Genomic DNA, 27,900 nt, shown 5'->3' on the forward strand with positions numbered 1-27,900 from the left:
GGAACGTAGCACTGCCTCTCACTATTTCTGCGACATCTTCCGTCAGGCGCCTACCATAATAATTCCAAGAAATGGAACACTGCTCTGGGCTTGGTCGCAATAATGTTGCATTCAGTTTCCTAACTAATTGCCCTGCACTTTAGCAGAATTTTCCTTCCTTCACAGCTACCGATCTCACGCATTGATATTATTATCGTTTCGTAGTATTATTCCTAGTTACATAAACGATGAACAGGCCCAAGACGTTTGATAATAATCTTGTTACCTGATGTGATGGTTTCTGTTTATTTTATGCCATTGTCTTGCACTTTTCACATTTAAGATGGTTCTTTATTTATTTACTGGCTACATGAAATTTATGGGGTGTTATCGAGATATATGGGCCGTTAAAAATATTCCGTTTTAGGGCAGCGTATATGCAACACAGCGCGTATCCTATGTGGTTATATAAGCACCGACATGCAGGAAAGGGGTTTTTGTGGCCTTCGAAAGGAAATTTATTGATCGCTCCTTAAGCTGGTGATCTCCCCAAAATGGCGGTTTCTAGTAATTCCGAGCGCTATTAGACCAATGCCAGCAATAATCACAGATATCTGGAGATACCCAGTTTGACCCGTACACCTGGTTTTACCCAACTCTGCCCTATATTCATGTGACGTTTTGCTCCTTGCGAGCATAATCTGTTAGCACCCCACAACAGTAGTCCCTAAAATAACTCAGTACCACCTTCACCAATGACCAATGATTGTTGGGACTTCGGCTTTTTCGGCGGTGGTGACGCCACATGATTCCACTGCCTGCCTTACTCCTTTGTCTCGAAGTCATCGTAATGCATCCTACAATCATCCGTCATGATTACGTGCCTCAGTAAGTCATATGGTTCGACCTGATACAGCTGTAACATCTCTACTGCTGCCACGATTCAGTTTGAATTGGTGTGAGTAGTCTCGGTACCCAACGGGCGGCGACATGTGACGTTTTTAAAATGTCGTGCAAGATGATGAAAACTCATCCGTGACTGCTTTTCACTTTTTGCAGTGTCGTCTTGATTGTGAAACGCCGGTCATCGAGCAGAAGAACTCTTACATCTCTTGCGATTCCCATTTCTTCACAGAGAAATGGTCCGCCACTTCCTTCTTCGTCATTCAGACTTGTCTCACTACAGTGGAAGCGTATGCGCCACTCATCATTTCACATGACGGTTCACTACTGCCGTACACTTCCACAAATTCGGCACTGATTGTTGCAGCATCGTGCCCTCCAAACACAGAAATAGATACACCACACGATAATTCACTTTATCAGTTGGCTGCGCTATTTTGTCTGAGCTCATCTAGCGGCGTGTTCGGGTACTGAGGCGCGGGGATTTCAGTGTACACTAGGATTAAAAACATGTGCCTGCAAACCATGAAAAATGTGTTACGTAACTTTATTTTTAACTATGAATATGCCTCGTACATCGGGTGTGCTCCACGTCGCTGGTTGCCTACGTTCTAAGAGTATTTCTGTTTCTATGCGGTAATTCCCGCGTCTCATGTTCTGTACAGCTTTCTGAGACGATTACCCCCTACCGCGATCAGCTACCAGCACTGTTCCCACAGAAATTTAGCACCTAACCACACTTTTGTCGAGGGATGACAATGGGTATTAACTCTTCTGTTTTAAAGGTAGCGAGATATGAATATTTAGTTACCATTCAAACAAATAAAACTCAGGCATTTCTATTCGTTTTATACGAAACGGAGGGAAATGAGTAAATTGATGGCGGGTGCCGCTAGTTTGTAAGCATGTTTACCACGGGGTGTTTGACGGTTGCACACTGACGCAACAAAAAATTATTAATGTAGAATAATGAAATTTAGGCTATACATTTGTGTGGGTAAAATATTTAAGTGATTAATATAAACGCGAGATAAGCCATTGCAAATGTGAAATTCTGGTACATTGATAACCTGTGTGACCGCCAGATTGTTTAATGCAAGCATCCAAAAGTGCATGCATTGTGTTGTACAGGTGGCGGATGTCTGTTTGTGGGATGGAGATCCTTGCCAGTTGCACTTGGACGAATCCTGCCTCGGGCATGGATGTGTGTGATGTCCTTAGGTTAGTTAGGTTTAATTAGTTCTAAGTTATAGGGGACTGATGACTATAGATGTTAAGTCCCACAGTACTCAGAGCCATTTGAACCATTTTGCACTTGGTCGGTCAATACAAGGACGGTTAATGCTTTTTGTGGATGACGCTGGAGTTGTCGTCAGATCATGTCCCATATGTGCTCGACTGGAGACAGATCTTGTCATAGAGCAGGCTATGGCAACGTGTCACACACTGTAGCATGTTGGTTACAATAGCAGTATGTGGGCGAGCGCTATCCTGTTGTAGAACATGCTGTTCATGAATGGCAACACAACATTTCGAATCACCAGACTGACGTAAAAATTTGTAACCAGGGTGCGTGGGGTAACCACAGGAGTGTGTCACATGCACCACAGACCATAACTCCAAATATAGGTCCAGTGTTCCTAGCACACAGACACGTTGGTTGCAGATACTCAACTGGCCTTCTTCCAAGCAACACACAGCCATCACTGGCACCGAAGTAGAAACCGCTTTCATCAGAAAACACAACAAATCTTTACCCTACCCTCCAGCTTCGCAGGAGAGCTTCTGTAAAGTTTGGAAGGTAGGAGACGTGGTACTGGCAGAAGTAAAGTTGTGAGGACGGGGCGTGAGTCGTGCTTGGGTGGCTCAGTTGGTAGAGCATTTGCCCGCGAAAGGCAAAGGTCCCGAGTTCGAGTCTCGGTCCGGCAAAGAGTTTTAATCTGTCAGGAAGTTTCATGCTGGAGTAATAAAAATAAAATGGAGGTGGATGGGGCATGCAGCCAGGCACAGATGAACCGACGAAGTTCCTTAGTGGATTCCAAAACACAGGAAGGGAACGGTATGACTACTTGATGAAAAGTGCGTAGATTATATCAGAAAATTTGCAGCTCAGCATACCTGAGTATCGCTAAAGACCGTAAATCACGATAAAGGTTAGTAGAGACTTGTATCTACAGTTGGTGTAAAACTATATTCTAACATAATCAAAATATCCACGGGTGTACTGCCGGTCTATAGTGTCCAACGGGCACAATATTTCGGCGATCAAACATGTCGCCATCATCAGGTGAACTGACGGACTGAGCTCCTGTGAACGTGCCGGCACGGAGATCCGTACGCTATGGCTGCTCAGGGAGAACTGGGTTCCGTCGCGGCGGCGGCCGATTTAAATACCCTCCGCCCGCGGCGCGCTCCCTCTGCCGTCCGCGCCCCGCGCCACGGTAGCGCGGTGGAACAGATTGCAACGGCGTCTGAGATGACGTCGGTGTGATGGCTCTGTCCGCCGTGGTCGTCACAACTATGCGTTTGCTCGATTTACTCTTGATTAACCCAATCGCTGGTTCCCAAGCCTTGCTAAGATTATAGCCACAGTCACGGTTTATGAGGTCGTCATTGGTGCGAATTTCGATGGCCTCTCTAACAACGCTGTCCCAGTATCTCGACGTCTGTACCAGAATCCTCGTGCGGTCATACTCCATAGCGTGATTTTCCGACAAACAATGTTCAGCGACCGCCGACTTGCTCGGATACATCAGTCGAGTGTGCCTCTGGTGTTCACGGCATCGAACCTCGACGGTACGCATCGTCTGACCAATATACGACTTGCCACATTGAGACGGAATCTGGTACACGCCGGCCTTCCTCAAACCGAGGTCATCTTTGGCGCTCCCCACCAGTGCACGAGTTTTATTCGGAGGACAAAACACAGTTCCGACCCGGTGTTTCTTCAGAATGCGGGCGATTTTCCCCGAGACTGAGCCTATGTATGGAATAAATGCAGTGCCTACCTCCTCCCTCGTGACTTCATCTCAAAAGGTTGTGCTGCAGTGGTTGGGCGGAGAGCACGTTGGATCTGCCACTCTGAGTAACTATTCTTTCGAAACACAGTTCTCAGATGTTCCAATTCCTGGGGAAGACTCTCTGTGTCTAACAAATGCAATATCTGATCAAAAGAGTCCAGATACCTGTTAGTGGACATTCATATGGTGTGTACCCATCCTTCGCCCTTATGATGGCTTGAACTCTGCTGGAGACACTTTCAGTGAGGTGTCTGACTGTCTGTGGAGTAATGGCAGCCCATTCTTCCTCAAGACCCGAAACTAGAGGAGGTAGTGATTTCGGATGCTCGGGTCTGCAGCGAGGTGGACGTTCCGACTCATCCCAAAGGTCTTCCATTGGGTTCAAGCCGGAAGTGCGGGCAGGTCAGTCCATTGCACGAGTGTTATTTTCTGCAAACCATTGTCTCACAGTTGCTGCTTGGGGACAGGACGAACAGTCGTGCTGATGGAAACAATCGGCGTCTCCGTACTATTACTCTACAGTACACAGTAGGCAATGCTGTGAAATGTGCTGTAGTGTTTTCTGAATCGCAACACCCTCACCATGAAAAATACCTACTTATCGTAAAACCACTTCCTCCATATCTAACTGTAGACAGTACATAACGTGGTCCAGGCATTCGCCAGACCCAAACCATTCCATCGGATTACAACAGCGTATAGTGTGATCCGCTGTCCAATCGTGTCGCTCCTCAGACCACCTGAAGCGCCATTTAGCACTGACTACAGAAATGTATGGCTCATAAGGAGCTGCTGGACCACTGTACTCCATGATTTTTAACTCCCTAAGCGTGGTTGTTGTGCTAGCTGGATACTGGTAGCACACTGGAACTCCGGAGTGACTCCTACTGACTTCATGCAATTTATTTTTCAACTACCCTTCCAATGCTCGTCGATCCCTTTCAGTCTGGTTTAGATGTGATAGTGCCTTCGCATTTTCACTTGACAATCACAGCACCAACAGTCGAGTTGGCGCCTTTAGAAGGACCGAAATGTGCCTGATGGATTTGATACTCAGGTAATATCCAATGACTAGTTCACGGTAGAAGTCACTGAACTGTCCTGTCCGACCCATTCCGCTGTTACTGCTTCTCTACTAACAATATAATATTCCCCACCTCCTTTTATACTAGCGGGTCCGCCTCTCGTTACATCTAGTCGTCAGTTCCGATTGCATTGGGACGTTCGTGAACTTTTCATCAGATAGTGTATGACAATCGAACGATTTAGTGACAAAAGAAATGTTTTTAACTACACTACTGGCAATTAAAATTACTACACCACGAAGATGACATGCTACAGAGGCAAAATTGAACCGGCAGGAAGAAGATTCTGTGATATGCAAATGACTAGCTTTTCAGAGCATTCACACAAAGTTCGCGCCGGTGGCGACACCTACAACTTGCTGACATGAGGAAAGTTTCCAACCGATTTCTCATACGCAAACAGCGGCTGACCGGCGTTGCCTGGTGAAACGTTGTTGTGATGCCTCGTGTAAGGAGGAGAATAGCGTACCATCACGTTTCCGACTTTGATAAAGATAGGATTGTAGCCTATCGCGATTGCGCTTTATCGTATCACGACATTGCTGCTCGCGTTGGTCGAGATCCAATCACTGCTAGCAGAATATGGAATTGGTGGGTTCGGGAGGGTAATACGGAACGCCGTGCTGGATCCCAACGGCCTCGTATCACTAGTAGTCGAGATGACAGGCATCTTATTCGCATGGCTGTAACGGATCGTGCAGCCACGTCTCGATCCCTGAGTCAACAGATGGGGACTTTTGCAAGACAAGAACCATCTGCACGAACAGTTCGACGACGTTTGCAGCAGCATGGACTATCAGCTCGGAGACCATGGCTGCGGTTACCCTTGACGCTGCATCACAGACAGGCGCGCCTGCGATGGTGTACTCAACGACGAACCTGGGTACACGAATGGCAAAACATCATTTTTTCGGATGAATCCAGGTTCTGTTTACAGCATCATGATGGTCGCATCGGTGTTTGGCGACATCGCGGTGAACGCCCATTAGAAGCGTGTATTCGTCATCACCATACTGGCGTATCACCCGGCGTGATGGTATGGGGTGCCATTGGTTACACGTCTCGGTCACCTCCTGTTCGCATTGACGGCTCTTTGAACAGTGGACGTTACATTTCAGGTGTGTTACGACCCGTGGCTCTGCCCTTCATTCGATCCCTGCGAAACCCTACATTTCAGCAGGATAATGCACGACCGCATGTTGCAGGTCCTGTACGGGCCTTTCTGGATACAGAAAATGTTCGACTGCTGTCGTAGCCAACACATCTCCAGATCTCTCACCAACTGAAAACGTCTGGTCAATGGTGGCCGAGCATCTGGCTCGTCACAATACGCCAGTCACTACTCTTGATGAACTGTGGTATCGCGTTGAAGCTGCATGGAGAGATGTACCTGTGCACGCCGTCCAAGCTCTGTTTGACTCAATGCCCAGGCGTATCAAGACCGTTATTACGACCTGACGTGGTTGTTCTGGGTACTGATTTCTCAGGATCTATGCACCCAAATTTCGTGAAAATGTAATCACATGTCAGTTCTAGTACAATATATTTGTCCAATGAATACCCGTTTATCATCTTCATTTCTTCTTGGTGTAGCAATTTTAATGGCCAGTACTGTAGTTCAAGGTAATAACTAAACAGAAATTTTCGTTTTTATTCTTCAGAATATCGATTTCTCCCCACCCTCTTATTCTCCATAAGCCACTGGGCGCTGCGTGTCGACGGACAATCTGTATGCCTCTCCACTCGCCGTAATTTTTCTTATCTGATTCTCACGATCTCCATGCGGTGTACACAACGTCGGGAGCAGAACTACCGCACAATCTGCTATCGTTGTTGTGGAATCGATACTGACCTCAGCTAACCAAGATACACTATGGTGACAGCAGAGCTACCTCACATTCGAATTCGAAAACCGGCCCTCCACGTTTAACCAACGGGGTTTCTTAAGAACACCTTCCCTTTCCTTCCAAAGATTTCCGTTTCAGTTCCCCCTGAATATTTGTTACGTGGTCGAAAGAGTTTTTTCTGACGGGATATAATGTAGCCGCACGGATCTGGATTCGTCTGATGTCTGCTGTCATACCTGCTTCCTAAACTGGATCCGTATTCTAGAATCGGTCACACTGGCTTTTGTATCCCGCCTGGTAGGCAGCGCGTGGGTCTGTTCCTGTGAACTGCTTCTGCAAAATAGGTCGAGAGTGAAGGACGCGAGTAGGAGCAGGAAAAGGTGAAGTACTTCGGCACTGCGTGTAAATTTAAAGAAGAATATGAATACATAAATTGTAACTTAACTTTGGCTGAGATGAGCACGTAGGTGCGAATCTGTACATCAATCAAATCTAACAGCGGCTAGAAGTTACAAAGACAAAATCTGTAGTGGCTCGTCCACTATGAAATAGAAACAATGTTGCTTGGTCGTTTACTCGGAATCAAATGGGCTGAATCCGGCGCTCGTAGAGCTACTCAGCGCTCGCTAGAGGGCGCTGTCGTCTGTGTTGGTGTCGTAGTGCCAACGTAGCAGAGATCACCTACGTAGTGGCATCGTAGCTATAGATACCACGCTGGCCTCCTACGATATTTCCTTTACTGATGCACCCCACTTTCCCGGAACCCTTCCAGCTAATGCAAGTCTGCCTTTCCCACTATTGATTCTAGATGTTCGTGCTATTTCATATCGCTTTTTAGTACTTCTAAATGTTTAAACGATATGACGTGCCCCCGAATTAGAGATGGAATAAATTTAGGAAATGATTTTATGAAGAGAATAATAGTACCTGTAAAGAAGAAAACAAGCAGTAATGTTTTATCAATGAGATTTAATTACTCAAAACTAAAGATACATGAAGCTTTTGCAGGCAAGGATGAATACATAATGGTACTTTGCAGTGACTGGATGTGATATTAATTCTTATCTCTTGTTGTGAAGTGATGCATTTCCTGCATCGCTTGCTCGTGCACTTCGCGGAGGATGCTTCCCTACCACCTGTAGCCTCGCATCGTCTGGAACTCCAATACCTCCGCTTTCCTTTTTGCGAGAAAGGCCTGCCGCTTCCTCCTTTTTATCTTTCATCTAACTGAAAGCTGCCGTACTAGAGGAAGACGGAAAGACACTTGATCACATTGAGCACCATTATTACAGTTACACGTAATGAAAGTGTCCTCTGTTGGCCTCTAGAAAAAAAGAGAAAAGACAATGTACCATTTATAGACTTTCTGCTAACGGCGTACCATTTTTTTACTTCATCAAATCGATCAAAAACTCCCATCACAGCACTGGACTCTCCGACAAATAAATAACTAAAAAAGTTCAGTCCTCTACGTGCATTGGCTGCAAGGCAAAACTGCAGACCACTTCAAGAGTTATTTTCCAATTAATATACGTGCAGAACGTATAAACATAGAAAATAACGCAATAAAAGGAATATTTTCACTGTCCTTATCTCACAGAAAGATCAATGTATGTTAGTGGAAACTACCTCTACAGAATGTACTCGATACACCATGGTAAATTCAAACGGCAACCGGAGTTTTAGACGGCATACAACGGACCTGTTGACTTTATGTAGTTCTTAATCACAACAAAACTTTACAGCCCCCACAGAGAAATGGGACATTGCTGTTCCTATGGGCACGGGGAAGCAAATACGTTCGTGGGACGCCTATTTCCCAATAACCATGTCACCTGCAATTATTTTCGAGTAAACATAAGCCAAAGCTGGATCTTTATTACACTCTAACTTCTCCAGAAAACAATTCCACTGTGAGGATATTTAGGACGCTGATCTGTTTGTAAATACGGGAGAAGGGATAGTGCACGGCAATCAGTGTTGAAAAGTCTGATAAATCTGGGTTGTTCGTGCACTGAAAGCAGTCACCCGAAATAGGCAGGGAAACATCGCGCTGACATTATATTCTCTCACCGACTGTTTCAAAAATTAACGATAATTCGTTGACGTCAGAAAAAGCTTTCAAAGCGATTTCATTAAGCTTCCATTCGTTACAAGGTAGAGGTAACTTATTTACCGGTTTGGCGTATTGCATTACGGGGCCATATGTGGCAGATAATTGTTATTGACCTCTGTTTCGGCATCTGTATGCCGCAAATACACGACGTGGCCTCGATACGATGTATGTACGCGAATTCCGAATAATGTCGCTCTCTGCTTCCATACATGTACTCCGGAAACTTTTCTCAGCGTAGGCTGTAATGCCCCGCAGGAACGCTCAGCTTATTCATTGTAGAGCGAGGACCCACAATTGAATGACTGCCACAATTATTTATTACTCTTTCTAAATTAGCCCACTTAATTACTATACGATTTGTTTAGTGCAGACCACGTGCAGTTTGTCGTCAAGTCCATGCAAGATGTGATTAAGGTATTTGTCTCGAACGCTCCTGCCGTCGACGGGGCCGTAAACATTGTCAAGAAACAAATAGTCGTAAATTACGAGTCTTGTTCGTAATACTGTAACTATTATACAACCACTGGACATGGATTGTAAACTATTCACGAAACATGTAATGTGGATTTGCATTTTTATACGTGCCCTACTCATTCGCAGGCTACGCATCCATATTTATATTATCTGTAGTAGAGTGTTCCTCATGATGTAACATACTTCTACCCAAATTCCTTTACGTTGTGGCGGACTGGAAATGGAACCCGGACTCCTCTCTCCCACTGACAATGTTCTTAAAATACAAGATATCCCAGAACACCTCACTCACATTTTTAATCCAACGCTACCCCTCGCCTGTGGATACATCTGTAATTTATACAGTGGTAAAAAACTGAATTGAAAGTCTACAAATACTTCTTCTGGATGATTACTTCGTCTACTACTCGAGATCCAGATTTAAAATGGCCCAGGTAGTGTGGAGAAGTCACGATTCCTGTATCTGTTGAGTGGTCCTCGACTAGTATAAGTAAAGAAGGTCCAGAGCATTGAAACAGGTATCGAGCTGCTGCGTATGAAGACTGGCTACGATTGCTGAAGGCTGGACATTAAGCAACTAGAACCTATTGAAGCACCATATCCAATTTCCGTCGTACAAACTACGCCCCTGAATACCCTTTAGAGTTGTAAAGCCTTGAATAAAACTAACAAGGGAGAAACTACAGCTACAGTAAATAAAACCAATAAAAATGATTGTAAAATACGGACATATCTGTTCTGCTTCCCATTAAGATCATTTGCCTGTAAAGTTTAGCTCGTACTTTATTTCTTCTTGAGCGTTTCCCCGAAAGACACGTCTCTGTTTTAACTAATAGTCACAATATTTAATACCTACATAATTAGTGTAGCTTCTATGTACAACCAACTAATAAGTATTTATATTCTGATATATTAGCTACATGTTCTACTTTTTGATGTGTTATTATCATTAAGCAAAATGTTATGAATCCAAAAACATTTGTAAAGAAACAGGTAAAAATGTTATAGAGAGTGATTTTCGTAACATGTGGCTCTCGTAACATTAGTTACTGAGACCAATTGCAGATAGCACCAACAATCAAACGCCGATATGAAAGCCTATTTACCGCTGTCACGTGGCATTTGAGTTATAGATCACGTGCACTGGGGGCGTACTGCTTGTAGATACAAAAGAACCTTCACCAGAATTTAAAAATTAGGGACTGTAACCATTTAGCATAATCACTGTGTCGTTACCGATTTGGATACCGAGAAGGACGCAGCCGAAAGCTCGAGGCTGTTGGGAGTCCCAGAAGATTTTATTCAATCGTGTCTCCACCAGACGATTATTCATACAGCCTTTTAGGTGGTCACAGGGACGAAACTTAACATTAAGAAGATACTAACAATTTGCTTTATTTGGATTATTTTTGTGATAGAAATCGTTATATAATGTCGTTCTGGGCAAAAAGTTTAACCAAATATTAGTAAAATGGTATGGAAGTAGGTCCTTGGAGTCGAGTAAGGATTTTGGAAACATTAAAACATTTTAAATTGATTCCTGAAACAGTACTTTACAAAAAAATGTATATTTTAGTCATATTTTGAGTATCTGGTACCAAACGACTCATCCCTGTGTAGTCAGGTGAATTAAAATGTTCCCTTTTGCTGTCAGCCCGTCTGTAACTACATTTATTATTGAATAAATTGAAAAATCAGCCAACCAATTGCAAATAAAGGTTTATTAGCCCTCGACCATGATTTCGATATTTCTAAAAATATCTTCTTCAGAAGTAGTGGCCCTAAAATGTATACACCAGTTATAAAATTACTTTTACAAACATAATAAAATATCAACAGAAAAATATTTATGAGTTAAACGTGCTCACTTATTGCATGACATGCTGTCACAATAGATTAGATGGAGCAGAGCGGCTCTTGTCATAAACAAAATTCACAAACCAGGAATTATTGCAAGCCGTGGCTTTAGGTAGCGCCAGATTACATATATCGTACTTCAGAACGAATATACAGCATTTTATAATAAATTAAGTATGAAATTAACTTTACAACGCTACTAAAAATATAATAGATTTACTCGTATACGTAAGGTAAACATGTACATCTATTACAGGTATATGTAATGTATACCCACAAATCTATTATATTTTTAATAGCCTTGTAGAGGAAATTTCGTACTTTATTATAAAATGTTGTTATTCAACATAACCAAGACGCAGTTCTTAAGCGCATGTATTTAGCGCTCTCTGCAGTCCAATTTTTCCTGGTCGCTTGTGCGTGTATATTTGTAGCAGTCTGCCTTAGTCTCTGGCATAAGACACATGTAACTTACGCAAATATTTTATCCTGTAGCACCTACTACAATATTATGTTGACAAGAGCCTTTACCTGTGGGTATTTACTAATGAGTACTCATTCTGAAGTACGATATATTTAATCTGGCGCCATCTGAAGCCACGACTTGCAATAATTCTTGGTTTATCAGTTTTGGTTATGACGAGAGCCGCTCGGCTTCATCTAATCTATTGTGCCATCATGTGATGTAATAAATGAGTACGTTTACCTCACAAATATTTTTTCTGTTAATATTTTATCATGTTTGTAAAAATAAGCCGGCCACCCCGCTTCAGTTTGGAACCGCGCGACCGCTACGGTCGCAGGTTCGAATCCTGCCTCGGGCATGGATGTGTGTGATGTTCTTAGGTTAGTTAGGTTTAAGTAGTTCTAAGTTCTAGGGGACTGATGACCTCAGATGTTAAGTCCCATAGTTCTCAGAGCCACTTGAACCATTTGAAGGGTAGAACCACGTCGAGTGTTAAAAATGCCGTCAATGTGAACAAGAGGTGACCGAGACGTGTAACCAATGACACCCCGTACCACCATCAAGCCGGGTGATACGCCGGTATGGCGATGACGAATACACGCTTCCAACGTGCGTTCACCGCGATGTCGCCAAAGTAATAGTGCTACCGGACTACGTTCCGTCGTTCGAGTATCGATCTGGACATGTTCGGGATGTTACATCTGTTGTCTTCAGGCGTCAGCTGTCAACACTGTTACAGAGGCCCCCGTCTGTCGGTGTCTATATCTGACAGCAGGAGGCTAAGGCGATATGAACTCCTCTTAACAGATTTCAATAGAATAGAAAAGAAACGACAATAAAGTGAGAAGAATACTTCTTGCTTAAGGTTCACTACCAGAGAGAACTAGCTGTAAGCGCTAAGTGTCGACTGCTCTAATTACAAAGAGCAATTTTGTGTTATTTATTTTAATAGCCGTGCTGCCGAGACTGTTAGCAAGTAAACGAATAACAAAATTACTGACTGCGATTTTTCTCTTCATTTTTGCTCGGAACAACGTACGAACACGTTTCCAATTTAGATACGTCACAGATCTCTGATTGCAGTCTTTACAATTGGCTGGCTGAGAATGTCCCACCGGCAAAATTGCTAACCGTATCGAAATAGCAAAACGAATCATTAACTCGAAGAAAAGGAAGGCGGATTATAGTTTAATGCCCATCGACAACAGGATCATTACCGACGGCTTTAAAAGTAAAAGGACAGTGTCCTATCCAAATTAACTATGTCGTCTTCCTCCTTACATAATGTAAGAATTGCAAGAAAACTCTAAACCTTGATAGCCGACCAGAATTTTGAACCCTGCGCTATCCCTCTCCATCTCAAAACAAGGCCAGTGCCTTAACCACTGCACCACTTCGCAGTACTACTGGAGTCTCCTGATATTTGAAATACCTTTTATTAGTAATCTTTTAATGAGAGTAATCTGCTTTACTGCAGTAGGAATCGCGTGTTCTGTTAATGTAATGTAGACATATTAGTAAATATCTGTATGAAATACCAGTCTTAGTGTGAAATAATTGTTTACAAAAATTAATTAAATGTAACCCAGTGATGAGCGTCACTATCTAATTTAAAGAAAGGCAATATTATTAAGATTATAGGGCTTCACTGTGCCACAACAGCTTCTGAAATTTACGTAAATTGAACAATGTACTAACGACAAAGTAAATGAGTATAAAACTGTGAACTTGTGTTTCACAACACTTATGTTCGAGTGAATCTCATATTTTCCATATACTCTTGTGAAATATTATCCTCTATAAACGGAAAAGTACGGCATCAAACTTGATAACTTGTTTCTATATTTCTGCGTTCGCCCCCGGTAGCTGAGTGGACAGCCGGCACGGTAGCTCAGCGTGTTCGGTCAGAGAGCCGGTTGGCCTCTGTAATAAAAAACTGAGTGGAAGGATCAACCACCGAACTTGAACAGGATGTCGTGCGACGTCCGCAACGACCAAACCCAACGATCAATAACGAACAAAAAAAAAAGGTGGTCAGCGCGACAGAATGTCAATCCTAAAGGCCCGGGTTCGATTCCCGGCTGGGTCGGAGATTTTCTCCGCTCAGGGACTGGGTGTTGTTTTGTCCAAATCATCATCATTTCATCCCCATAGACGCGCAGGTCGCCGAAGTGGCGTGAACTCAAAAGACTTGCACCCGGCGAACGGTCTACCCGACAGGAGGCCCTAGCCACACGACATTTACATTTGTATTTCTGCGTGAAGTCTTGTACTTAGCAACGAAAATCGAGCCCCATTTGACTGGCTTTATGATTTCTCCCCAGTCAATAAAATTTTCTCTTCTTCCAGCATTGTTTGAAAAATTCAGCACAAAGTTTTGCATTCTTTAAATTGGCTATAATTCAAACATGTTGTTTTGTAAACCACTAATTCCATAAAAATGTAAGCTTTTGTAGTACAGTATCACGATAATCGTTGTAGAATCAATTATTTATGGATTACGATGTCTACTTTGCCGTTTTACAGGCCAATGACTCGACTGAAGCCTCACGTGCCATTTAAAAATGTAACTATTCTTCCTCTAAATTATTAGTAAAAAAATTAAAATTAATTAAATGCCTCGTGCCCCTGTGTGGATTTCTTTGGAAACTGCATCATACTACTGGGATCTCTTTTCGAATGACGGATGTTTCATGTCTGTGTTACGAAGGTAGATCAAAAAGTAGTGTCTCCGTCATCATAAAAATTTAATAATAATGACGTAACAGCGAAATTAGTGCAGTACATAGCCTGAACCGTCCTCTACATAACACTACCGTTCAACATGGTCACGATTTACTTGTACACATTTACGCCATTTTTCAACGCAGGTATCAAAACCAGTTTGGAAAAATTCTGAGTTTTGCTTCTTGACCCATTTCTCTCAGAATGCTTTTAAAACCGTTGATTGTGAATTATAACGCGTCAGTCTCCTCGAATCACTTCATCAACATGTCATCGTTTGAAATCTATGACATATATACAGTTGTAAAACTACCGGGTATCATAAGCAATCCTAGACTATGCTAGTTTTCCTAGTATCCTTAGTCAGTTAAGATCGTAAATTCGTTACTTGTACATTGGGCGTGTTCTACATCTACATACATACTCCGCAATCCACCATACGGTGCGTGGCGGAGGTTACCTCGTACCACAACTAGCATCTTCTCTCCCTGTTCCACGCCCAAACAGCACGACGGAAAAATGAGTGCCTACATGCCTCTGTACGAGCCCTAATCTCTCTTATCTTATCTTTGTGGTCTTTCTGCGAAATATAAGTTGGCGGCAGTAAAATTGTAGTGCATTCAGCCTCAAAGGCTGGTTCTCTAAATTTCCTCAGTAGCGATTCACGAAAATAACGCCTACTTTCCTCCAGAGACTCCCACCCGAGTTCCTGAAGCATTTCCGTAACATTCACGTGATGATCAAACCTACCAGTAACAAATCTAGCAGCCCGCCTCTGAATTGCTTCTATGTCCTCCCTCAATCCGACATGATAGGGATCCCAAACGCTCGAGCAGTACTCAAGAATAGGTCGTATTAGTGTTTTATAAGCGGTCTCCTTTAAAGATGAACCACATCTTCCCAAAATTCTACCAATGAACCGAAGACGATTATCTGCCTTCCCCACAACTGCCATTACATGCTTCTCTCACTTCATATCGCTCTGCAATGTTACGCCCAAATATTTAATCGACGTGACTGTGTCAAGCGCAACACTACTAATGGAATATTCAAACATTACGGGATTCTTTTTCCTATTCATCTGCATTAATTTACATTTATCTGTATTTAGAGTTAGCTGCCATTCTTTACACCTATCACAAATCCTGTCCAAGTCATCTTGTCACAGTCACTCAACGACGACACCTTCCCGTACACCACAGCATCATCAGCAAACAGCCGCACATTGCTATCCACCCTATCTAAAAGATCATTTATGTAGATAGAAAACAATAGCGGACCTACCACACTTCCCTGGGGCACTCCAGATGATACCCTCACCTCCGATGAACACTCATCATCGAGGACAACGTACTGGGTGTTGCATACCTATCCGTCGTTACCTCATTTCGATTGGTATGTTTCCGCATGTAATCAACGTCCTACTACTTAGGTTCCACTAGAAACAGGAAATGATTAACCGTCTAAAAACTGAGTGAGGATATAGAAAGGGCCGCGTAAACTACGGAACATTTTTGCTTTACATAGTTATCCCCCTGTCTATTACCTAAAAATAAACAGTATTTACAGCAAAACAGAAATTGTCAGTATTTAATTCAGATTTTATTCGAAAATTGTTCATATTTAACGCCAGACAGATGGACATTGTAGCAAAAAAGCAATCCAGATTTATCATGCAGCGCTGGAAAATGCAATTTCCTCAAGAAAAAAGGTAAAATTAAAAAAGAAAGCATACAGAACAAAAACAAATCAAACGTCTCGTCAATACTCCGTCTAACTTGTATAAAACATGTTTCTGTTATTCATAAACAACTGTCGTACTTATCAATAATAACAGGAAACTCTTGCCTTTGATCATGATGAAGACTGTTCCATGGAATACAAAATAACAACAATAATCAAATACATATTTTTGTCTGTGTATGTAAACGGTACTTGCATGAAAATAAATTACATTGGTTACATAAACAGAGAGAACTTACGCGTTCAAGTAATTCCTTTTACTTACAAAATGCAATTTATATTTTGTATGGATATAAAATAACAATGGACTAACATTCAACGATGTACTGTTTTCATTATGTGCAAAACAAAGAAACAGACGAAAAACAAAGAGAAGTCGGCGACTCCCAGTTTTCTTCTCATACTTTCATTTCTGGTTCTTTCTCTATCAATATTACTAGTACTATCGGTAATCTTACCATTTATTGTGTCGTTTACGTACTGTACGAAAACTGCTAAACCGTAGTTTTGGCAAAGCAAGCTTTAGGAACGTTTGTTGCCGGCCTGCCATTACGAATTTCTCCGTTATTAAACGTCTTCACCCAACGCTACACATTTCTGATGCGCATTACAGCGTCTTCGTCACTTATTTACGGATGAGATTAAAACAGCTTTAAAACCATGGGTCACGAAGAAAAGCCCTTAATTTTTCCAATCTGGTATTGATGCCTGCTTTCAGAGATGGTGCAATTGTGTACAAATGCGTGGTGACTATGTTGAATATGAGTGTTTTGTAGGGGACTGTTCAGGCTATGATCAGTACTAATCCAGCTGTTCTATTTCATGATTAAATTTTTTTATGACGCAGGGGCATTACGTTATGCTCCACTCTCTTACTTTTAGAGAACGGTAAGAGGAAACATGGTGTGAGAGTAGTAGCCGCGGGGTGAATGTACGTATTGGCGCTGCTGCGAAGGGAAGGGAAGGCAGTGGCAGCCGATAGGCGCCCGGTGCTGACGGCCGGAACCTGTGTCACCCCACTGCTATCAAGCGCCGCTCCGCGCCCGCTGCGCTGCGCACACCGCCGCGCTGCTCATTATTAGAAAGCCTCTTGTCAGTGAACAGCTTATGCCCCTGTCGATATAACACGCATTTCTAATGGAGTATTTCAACTAGTGATGTTAGGATGGAAGCCTTCGAGGTATCGAGAGCTCTATTCTCGAGAACCAAATGGAATCGAGTACACACCCGAGAACCGAGAATTTTTACGAATACAGCCTAGCTGCTAACGGCTCCGTAAGCTTCAACCACGCACGTGGTTCCTTATTCTCGGGTGTGTATCTAGCGTGCCTGCGTGAATAATGCCGCATTTTATCTCGTCTGCTGCTCCTCTAAGAACATAGTTTCATGTATACATCCGTTTGTGAAGTACATTTTTCGGGTAACTTGATTGTTGTTTCAAAAATGGTTCAAATGGCTTTGAGCACTATGGAATTTAACATCTGAGGTCATCAGTCCCCTAGAACTTACAACTACTTAATCTAACTAACCTAAGGACATCACACACATCCATGACCGAGGCAGGATTCGATCCTGCAACTATAGCGGTCGCGCGGTTCCGGACTGAAGCGCCTAGAACTGCTCCGCCACCGCGGCCGGCGATTGTTGTTTAAATCATTGTTTTTCGACTAGAGCGTTTCCTTGTTATGCAGTCTTCCTCATGCGATTAAGAAAACATTTCAGTGAAAACTAGTTTATTTCTCTTATTATACACTGAAGAGCCAAAGAAATTGGTACACCTACCTAATATCGTGTAGGGTCCCGTGAGCACGCAAAAATGCCGCAACACGACTTGTCACGGACTCGACTAATGTTTGAAGCTGTGCTGGAGGGAAGTGACACCATGAATCCTGCAGGGCTCTCCATAAATCCGTAAGAGTACGAGGGGGCAGAGATCTCTTCTGAATAGCACGTTGGCCGGCCGGGGTGGCCGAGCGGTTCTAGGCGCTACAGTCTATAACCGCTCGACCGCTACGGTCGCAGGTTCGAATCCTGCCTCGGGCATGGATGTGTGTGATGTCCTTAGGTTAGTTAGGGTTAAGTAATTCTAAGTTCTAGGGGACTGATGACCTCAGAAATTAAGTCCCATAGTGCTCAGAGCCATTTTCTTTGTTGTTCTGATCAAAGTTCTAGAATGCTCCCAACACGAGCCGATCCGCAACGCGAAACGAAGGACTTTCACTTGGATGGATCTTAGAATATCCGATATCAGTTCCCAAGAACACCGAGAACACTTTGGAAACTAGAACGTCTCGGTTCTTGATTTTTGGATTGCCCGACACTAGTTTGTACATCCTTTTCGTACTATAAAGGATTATGAAAGTGGAAAATTTCTGACACATATATTATTTTTTTATTTTTAGTTTTCATGTCATAGGCTATAACCTCCTTACGAGCATGATGTCTCTTTTTAAGACTTTAGGAACTCATTGGCGATGGCTCTTCTGAAGCCTATGTAGACCATTCCTGGAGCGGAAAACATTTCCAGATTGGTGCCACACGTTTACACCAACCATAGTATGCTGATGCTTATTTCTTCTTCTGGCCATTCGTCTGTTAGTCGATTTATTATTTTTTTCACCATTCCTGTCTGAAGTGTCTTGAGACCCCATGTACAAATCGCCCACATGCTTCTTGATCAGAAGCTGTAGCCTCCCGATTTTCAATATTAGTTGTTCATTTCTTCATTTTACGTTTCAGGGCATATTCGTACCTTTTACGCTAGTCTCACTGCGTTCGTAGTCCATCCTGAAGTACAGCTTACATTATTTGCTTGGACAGATGAGATGCTGTTGTACGGAACTTTTGTCGACCTCACCGAAGGTGATGCTTGAGTACTGTCGCTTCGATGCTAGAAGCAGTGGTATCTTTGTCATTTTATTCTATGGATTCTTTTTAAATAGTGCTGATGAAATTTTTCAAAGCAAAGTATGGACTTCCTGTGGGCGGTCCACGTTGTAACCTTGTAACCTAGTCCTAGTGCTCATGTCATGATTATCAAAACCCCATGTCCGTTGGCGTCCGAAAGCAGTTCTATCAGATTTGAGTAAATGTCAGGGTTCGGTACAAATGTTCGCAATTTTCAATAGATGACTGCCGGAGCAGGGAATTTGTTCTCTCCTCTGCAGAAACTGTTGACTGATTGTAATAGCGGGAGGCACTGCATGGGCAATACAGATAGGGTGATGCTGGATATATCCATGAATACTCTGCAATTCATAATTAAGTTCCTGGCACCAGACCACCTTCAAGCTATTTCTATACCGTTCAACTTTCGAACAGCGCGGGGGAAAGGCGAACACTTAATCTCTTTGTGAGAGCTCTGATTTTTCTTATTTTCTTATGATCATTAATCCCTATGTACGCGAGGACAAACAAAATATCTACGCATTCGGAGGGGAAAGTGGGTGACTGAAATTGCATGAGAAGTTCCTGCCGCAACGAAAAACGCCTTTGTTTTAATGACTGCCACCCCAATTCGCGTATAATATACGTGACACTCTCTCCCCTGTTTCGCAATAATACAAAACGAGCTGCCATTCATTGAACTCTTCAGATATCCTCCGTCAGTCCTATCTGATGCGGATCTCACACCGCGCAGCAATACTCCAGAAGAGGTCGGAGAAGCGTAGTGTAGGCAGTCTCTTTAGTAGCCCTGTTGCATTTTCTAAGTATTCTGCCAATTAATCGTAGTCTTTGGTTCGCATACCCCGTAACATTATCTACGTAATGGTACCAATTTAAATTAATTATCACTGTAATCCCTACATATTTAGCTGAATTCATGGCCTTTAGATTTGTATGATTTGTCGTGAAACCGAAATTTAACAGATTCATTTTAGTATTCGTGTGGATGACTTCACACTTTTCATTTTTGGTGTCAATTGCCACACTTCGCAACGTACAGACATCTTTTCTAAATTATTTTGCAATTTGTTTATTACCGCCTGATGACTTAGAATGCGGTAAATGACAGCATCATCTGCAAACAATCTAAGAGGGCTGTTCAGGTTGTCTCCTGAATCGTTTGTATAGATCAGAAACGGCAGAGGGACTAAACACTTACTTGGGGTATGCCAGATGTTGCTTCTTTTTTAGTCGATGACTATCCGTCAGTTACTGCGAGATGTGACCTTTCCGCGGGAAATAACGATTCCAGTCGTACAACTGAGACGATACTCCACAGGTACGTAATTTAATTAGACGTCGCTTGCGAGGAAGAGTGTCAAAAGCCCTCTGGAAATCTAAAAATATGAAATCAGTTTGACATCCCCTGTCGATAGCACTCATTACTTCGTGAGAATAAAGAGCTAGCCGTGATTCACAAGAAAGACATTTTCTGAATACTTTTGGCTATTTGTCAATCAATCGTTTTCTTCGATGTAATTCATGATGTTCAAACACAGTATACTTTTCAAAATTCTATGCCAAATCTACGTTAGTGATAAGGGTTTGTAATTGAGCGGATTATTCCTCATGTTGGAAGTAAACCAATATTTTCATAAGCTTCGTTAAAAACTCTTATACCAATCTGTACATCATATCTGGTTGGGCCAAAACGGCATTTCCATTAGCGTATTTATAAATTTTCATCCAAAATACATACTTCATTCATTAATCTTTTAACTAGCCCAAAACGTTTCCAATCCCAGTGGTATCACACGTTAGTTGGAGATATCTTTCTGGCGATACTTAACCTTTTGAGGTTGAACAATCCTCCATCAGTCTTGAACCCTGCTTCTATACCATGTGGTAATTTTGTTTTGGCAAGACAAATATTAAGAAAATGTTGGGTGCAACTAAATTTCTTTGTTTAAAGCTTGTGATGATTTCAGATAGTTTACCTTGTTCGTTTGTGGGGAGAATAGTGCCTTCAATTTTACATGTTCCCTGAATGTAATACATATTCCTGATGAGAGGCATTACTGCATTCCGTAACTGGCCGTTGTATCAAGAATCTATTCCAGCAACAAGCGAGCATTCGCACAGGGCGAAAGAAGGAACCCTGAATGCCAACTGAGGGTCACGAAAATTATCACACATCGTTCCGTTTCAGAGTACGTAAAATTGTAAATTGTGATTAAAAAAATAGCTACTTCATTCATTTGTATTTTAACTCCTCCACTATTTTTTTTAATTTCAGTGGTACCATAACTGGTCACGTTTTACAGTACCCTTTCATTCGTGACGTGAATTTCAACAGCCAGTTCTAAAACAAGCGCCGTATTGAAATAATCATTTAATATTCTTTAATTGAATAATTTTAGAGATACTTCGTCTTCGAAATGCGTCGCCCAGAACGAATAAAATCTATAGATGACCTGTGCATCATTTTACGTTAGTCATGATATTTCGTCTTCGAAATCCATCGCCCATAACGAATAATAAAAATGGTTCAAGTTGCTTTAAGCATTATGGGACTTAACATCTGAGGTCATCAGTCCCCTAGACTTAGAAATACTTAAACCTAACTAGCCTAAGGACATCACACACATCCATGCCCGAGGCAGGATTCGAACCTACGACCGCAGTAGCAGCGCGGTTCCGGACAGAAGCGCCATAACCGCTCTGCCACAACGGCCGCCCCAAGGAATAATATCTTTGGGTGATCTGCGGTATCATTTTACGTTAGATATTCCTTTTTTTTTAGAAAGAGGTTTTCTAGAGGTGAAAAAAAAAGAAATATATTTTCACATTGTGAGACTCAAATGGTTCAAATGGCTCTGAGCACTATGGGACTCAACTGCTGTGGTCATCAGTCCCCTAGAACTTAGAACTACTTAAACCTAACTAACCTAAGGACATCACACACATCCAAACCCGAGGCAGGATTCGAACCTGCGACCGTAGCAGTCGCACGGTTCCGGACTGCGCGCCTAGAACCGCGAGACCACCGCGGCCGGCTTGTGAGACTCCATCAGCTAGTTTTGTAACGGTATCGTCAGAGTGAATCAACGACCATACATTTTATATTATTAGATTTTATTTAATATTCCATGATCGGTTTGTGTTTTTCATTCATAACAAATATAATTTGGGGTAGGCATTCTCTCTCTCTCTACCTTTTATTATAGGAGAAATTTAGATGAAATGTTACTCACTGGGGCCGGCCAGAGTGACCGAGCGGTTCTAGGCGCTACAGTCTCGAACTGCGTGACCGCTACGGGTTCGAATCCTGCCTCGGGCATGGATGTGAGTGATGTCCTTAGGTTAGTTAGGTTTAAGTAGTTCTAAGTTCTAGGGGACTGATGACCTCAGAAGTTAAGTCCCATAGTGCTCAGAGCCATTTGAACCATTTGTTACTCATTGGGTACACTGTACCAATTTAACTACATCCAACTGCAGTCACATAAATACTGCCAAACATTCCGTTTTTCTGTGAATGATGATGAGTTTTGAGTATTAACTTGATGCTCTTGCATGAACATTTAGGATTCATTGGTACTTCGTATTTTTCGTATACCTTGTTGGTTCCCGGAAAATGTTTGACACAGTGCCACACTGTAGATTGTTAGCTCGGAAGTTCGGAGCATAGATAATAGTTTTAAGAGTATGTGAGTGGCTTAAAAACTTTTTAAATAATAAAAGTCAGAGCGCCGCCGCAGACGGCGAGTGCCCATCAGAGGCGTAATTATCTTCACCAGTGCCTTAGGGAATTTTATTAGGTCCGCTCGTGTTCTCTGTATGCATAACGGCCTGACTAATAGCATGTGCAACAACCTGCTCTGTTTGCTGATGATGCTGTAGCGTACGGGAAAGCGTCGTCACTAAATGACTGTAGGAGGATTGATGAGTTGGACAGTATTTCTACGAGGGTTGGAACTTAAATAGTGGCAAATATTTATTCACAACCAATACAAAAGAGTTACATGTTTACACCTGTTACTGCCCATCAAAGTAGTCACTAGCACTGTGTAGAACCCGTTGCCAGCGATGTGGAAGGCGTAGTATACCGTTAGCAGAGCCTGTTCTATTGATAGTGCGAATGGAGCGGTCTACTGCCAGTCGAACCTCTGGAACATTTCTGAAGCGAAAGCCACGAAGCCGTGACAAGGCGCCAAAGAGCGCTCGGCTACCTAGCGCGGCGCGCAAAAGGTGTTGCCGCTTCTTTCGCAAAGCTGGTCGCAGATGATGCTCCAAAAACGAACAGTAATACTGTGCATTGACGGTCTGCCGTGGAGGAACGTAATGCGTTAAGATAACACCATCACAGTCGTACACGAGAATCACCATAAAACTAACTTTCTAGTTCTGATAAGACCATTTTCTTTGCTTTGCTCTCAGATACTACCTACAAATAGCAGAGTACTTGCTGCACTTCCGACACAAACTATTTGCTTACATTAGTTGGTTAAGATCTTTGCTTGTTAGGAAATGGCTGATATCTTTGCACTGTAAACAAAAAGTATTACATGTAAAGCAATGAAGAATTGGTATGAAGAATTTTGTGAAATGGTTTTGTACCATAGTTGTTCGTGTAATTCACGTGTGCATCCTCCCAGAAATGAATAATGAGAAAAACAAAGAGACGAAACGACGTTCATTACAACAAGTGTAAGCCGACGACGTACTGTTGGAAAAAATAATAATGTAGTAAAACAAGAGTAGCCATCTGGAGATTGGCGTGATAACCCGAAACCGATTGCACAGGTTAGTACGAGTTGAGAGGCATGTAGACAATCATTTATAACTAGCTTAGTACACGAACTAAGTGATACAGTAGATTAATTCGCAAACATTGGCACGCAGTATAATCTTCCACGAACTTTACAGCGGCTTGTGATTGTTGATCACTAGTGGCGTCTCCGTGGTGTGGTAGAACGTTTTTTTGCAGTGCTGGAGCCGCGGCTGTTGGGATCGTGACGAACTCCAGTCCCTCTCTGCTTTACATCCCAAGTTTACGTTCCCTGCGCTCGTCGTCCCTCAGCGCTCCGTGGCAGACTTGAGAAATGACCCCAGTGGGGCAGACCGGCCCCGAAGCCATCTGCTTGCCCGCTCGAGTCCTCCCTTGCCGAATCCAGCACACTCACTGGACACTCCATACATTTTCTTCAACACACAATGGCCAGTGACGTTTTCACATCGGTATATTAACTTTACCGCGGAAGCAAGTTGAATCAGAAATGTTACACTAGATGACGCTGTTCGGGCATACTCCAGCTAAGTGTATTATGACCCTTACAGTTCATGTTGTGAACTGACCTCATAATCATTAGTAACTTCAGGTCATTAGTATCCGGAAGGCATAAGATACAGTTCCGTACGGTTATTAGTGAGCAAGCGAACAAAATACGAGCTTACCGAGTATCGAAACGAATATGCGATTGAATTCTTAGCAACTAGAACTCAATACGTCGTCATAAATGGGACAAAATGGACGAATGTAAAATTAATTTCGGGAGTGTTGTAAGTCTGTCATTGTTGACAATATACACTGGATACCGTCAGAAGCTCTGGGAGGATGTGTGCGGACGATGTCATTGTCTGTACGAAGCTAGAACGTCAAAGTCTGTAGCGAAATGCACGAGTATCTGCAGATCGTTAATTGGTGCAGGGTCTGACAGTTGACTCTCAACGTAAATAAGTCTAGAGTATCGTACTAAAGTAGGGGAAGAGAACCACTATCCAATGTTCTAATGTGTGTGAGTTCTTATGGACCAAACTGCAGAGCTCATCGATCCCTAGGCTTACACACTACTTAAAGTAACCTATGCTAAGAATAGCACACACATCCATGCCCGAGGGAGGACTCGAACCTGCGGCGGGAGGAGCCGCGCACTCCGTGACATGGCGCCTCTAACCGCGCGGCCACAGGGTACGGCTCCACTTTTGAGGCGAGCAATTAACTTCTGGTGATCAGAATTCAGGCCGATAGACCATTATACCTGAAACTGTCAGTAGAGGTCGCCTCTTAACTGTTAATAGTGCTATTTCTGATGGGGATATTATTATTATCATTAGAAATATTATTATAAGTTGTACGTGTGATCTTTCACTGAATATATCAGCTAAAACTCTAAACGTTTATTTATAGTGATCGTTTCCTGATCCTGCTGAGTAAACAGCAAGCAGGGACATTTGTTTTCAGTGAGCACAATGGGTAAAGTGGACTTGCAGACTGTAAATTATGGTTATTATGTTCTCCATCGTTTTCTGGCTGACCGGAAAAATAGTTTTCAGGCTCTTGCAAACGGCAGACATTATCGATTATTTACCCGACACCAAACAGGTTGGTTTTATTCAAGATTCCAATACACTGTATTATTCTCCACTCTTTCGTCTACGGCCGGCCGCGGTGGTCTCGCGGTTAAGGTGCTCAGTCCGAAACCGCGCGACTGCTACGGTCGCAGGTTCGAATCCTGCCTCGGGCATGGATGTGTGTGATGTCCTTAGGTTAAAGTAGTTCTAAGTTCTAGGAGACCGATGACCACAGATGTTACGTCCTATAGTGCTCAGAGCCATTTGAACCATTTTTTGTCTTTCGTCTACAAAACCCTATTTTTCAATATAGTCAATGCGACGGCATTTCGACGCCTTACTGGGAGAACCTGTTCTTCTACATGGTACCACTCTACTGGTCGACGTCAGAGCCAACGTCTTGCTGCGTTAGTAACCTCCACATCATCCATGTACTGCTCCCCATGGAGTGCATCCTTCATTGGGCAGACAGTTCGTGTTTGGAAGGTGCGAGACACGGGCTGTATGGTGCATGAGGAAGAACAGTCCAATGAAATTTTGTAAGCTCCTCTCAAGATCGTCCAGCTGAGCAGCGAGACGTTTGATTCTGATTCGTTGATCACATCGAATGAGAGTGTCCGTACGTTCCAACACTGCAGGCGTCACAGCTGTGTTTGGCTGGCCAGCATGCCGGAGATCGGACAAGTCTGTATGACCTTGTTACGAAGATGAAAAGAAGCAGAAGGTTATTGCAAAGCGGTTAATGATTTACGAGAGGATTTCAAAAAGTAAATTTCGTATTACTATTTCAGGGCAAGTAACTTTACTGAATGCTGCACTGCACATTAGGGTTACACAGATACACGATACTATTTTTCAACTTAGTCGCCATATCTCTGTAATCACGGTCGGAACGTTCTCCCAATTGTTCAGCTCCTCGATGATAGAATCCGCTCCGTGGTCGCGGAGCCATTCGAGAACCGCTGTGTGAACGTCCTCATCGTTGGAAAATCTCTTTCTCTCCAGATGTTCTTTCAGCTTTCCAGACAGATGGAAATCGCACGATGCAAGGTCTAGATGCCCCAATCATCATCGCTCACGTCTGTTCGACTTTAGACAAATTGTTCACCATTTCACTACTGCTGGCTGCTGTATTCCATTTGGTTCGTATACCGCCAGAATTTCACGGTGAATCTCTGTGCGATTCAAGAATCGTATTGTCATACGTGCTTCAACTTTGGACTGCGTTTCGAGTTGCCGCACCTTTTCACTCTCACAATGCGACACAGTGATGGTACAACCGAGTGGTTTTAACAACCGATTGCCGGCCGGAGTGGCCGTGCGGTTCTAGGCGCTGCAGTCTGGAACCGAGCGACCGCTACGGTCGCAAGTTCGAATCCTGCCTTGCGCATGGATGTGTGTGATGTCCTTAGGGTAGTTAGGTTTAATTAGTTCTAAGTTCTAGGCGACTGATGACCTCTGAAGATAAGTCGCATAGTGCTCAGAGCCATTTGAACCTTTTTTTTAACAACCGATTGGTCAGTCGATCGTTTTTTGTTCAGTCGGTTTCTTCAAACGAATGGAGCAAACGAATGAAACTAGTCTCTGTCGCCATGTCAGCTGTTCAGTGTTTTCAGTCACTCTGTGTTTCACTGTTTTTATACTTAATGTGAGATAGACGACTGGCGCAATTCTCTGACAGTTCCATAATGATATGAATGTTTTCAATCAGTCTCCGAGTTTGAGTGATTTAATTTACATAATTTTTCAGCGTTTTCAGTTATACATGAACCGTGACTTGGGTTGCCAAGTTTCTAGAGAATAGTAGCGTATCTTATTTCAAGGCGACGTGAATAACAAGCATATTTCCAAAAATTAAGTATTTTTCAAAATTTATGTATTTACTTAGTTAATTACGAACTTTTTCTAATTTTGGTATTAAATATGGATTTTTTTGTTTGTTTTAAAATGTCAGCTATTGGTACAACATTATAAAACTATGTTTAAATAAATGAACAATTAATTTTTATTTAAATTTATTGAAGCGCTCTCTCTCTCTCTCTCTCTCTCTCTCTCTCTCTCTCTCTCTCTCTCTCTCTCTCTCTCTCTCTCTCCCACCCCTCTCCCTCTCTCTCCCCTCCCCCTCCTTCCCACTGGTTTGCTCCCATCAACGACAATTCATTGATATGACGTAAACAAAAAGCATATAAGATACAATATTTTAAATTGTTTTTGACTTACTTACTTTTTAAGCGAATCCTGTCGCTTCCCAGAAGTATTTTTCGCGAAAAATATTTTTCACCGCTCGTTAATTTTCTCTGAATTTCTTCAGTTAATGAAGTTTCATAATATGAATGATCTTGGCAGATTCTGTATATCGCATTGAATTTATCCTGAGAATAGCTTTTTATTCATTCATATGATTTTTTTCATTCCCACGCCACTGAGAGTTTCGACATTGTGATCCAGA

At 42.7% G+C, this 27,900-nt stretch overlaps 1 protein-coding gene and 1 non-coding gene across 3 annotated transcripts in view; both read left to right on the forward strand.

Annotated features, from left to right (window-relative positions):
- The window catches only part of LOC126299075 (rho GTPase-activating protein 7), a 1,286,633-nt gene that overhangs the window by 1,101,077 nt on the left and 157,656 nt on the right, over positions 1–27,900 (forward strand). The gene's annotated exons all lie outside the window — the stretch shown is intronic.
- Trnas-cga (transfer RNA serine (anticodon CGA)) lies at positions 2,737–2,811 on the forward strand. Its single transcript has one exon. It is a non-coding gene; the product is annotated as a tRNA-Ser (tRNA).

This window comes from Schistocerca gregaria, chromosome X (assembly GCF_023897955.1).
Source record: "Schistocerca gregaria isolate iqSchGreg1 chromosome X, iqSchGreg1.2, whole genome shotgun sequence".
In the NCBI taxonomy this organism is placed as follows: Eukaryota; Metazoa; Arthropoda; class Insecta; order Orthoptera; family Acrididae; genus Schistocerca; species Schistocerca gregaria.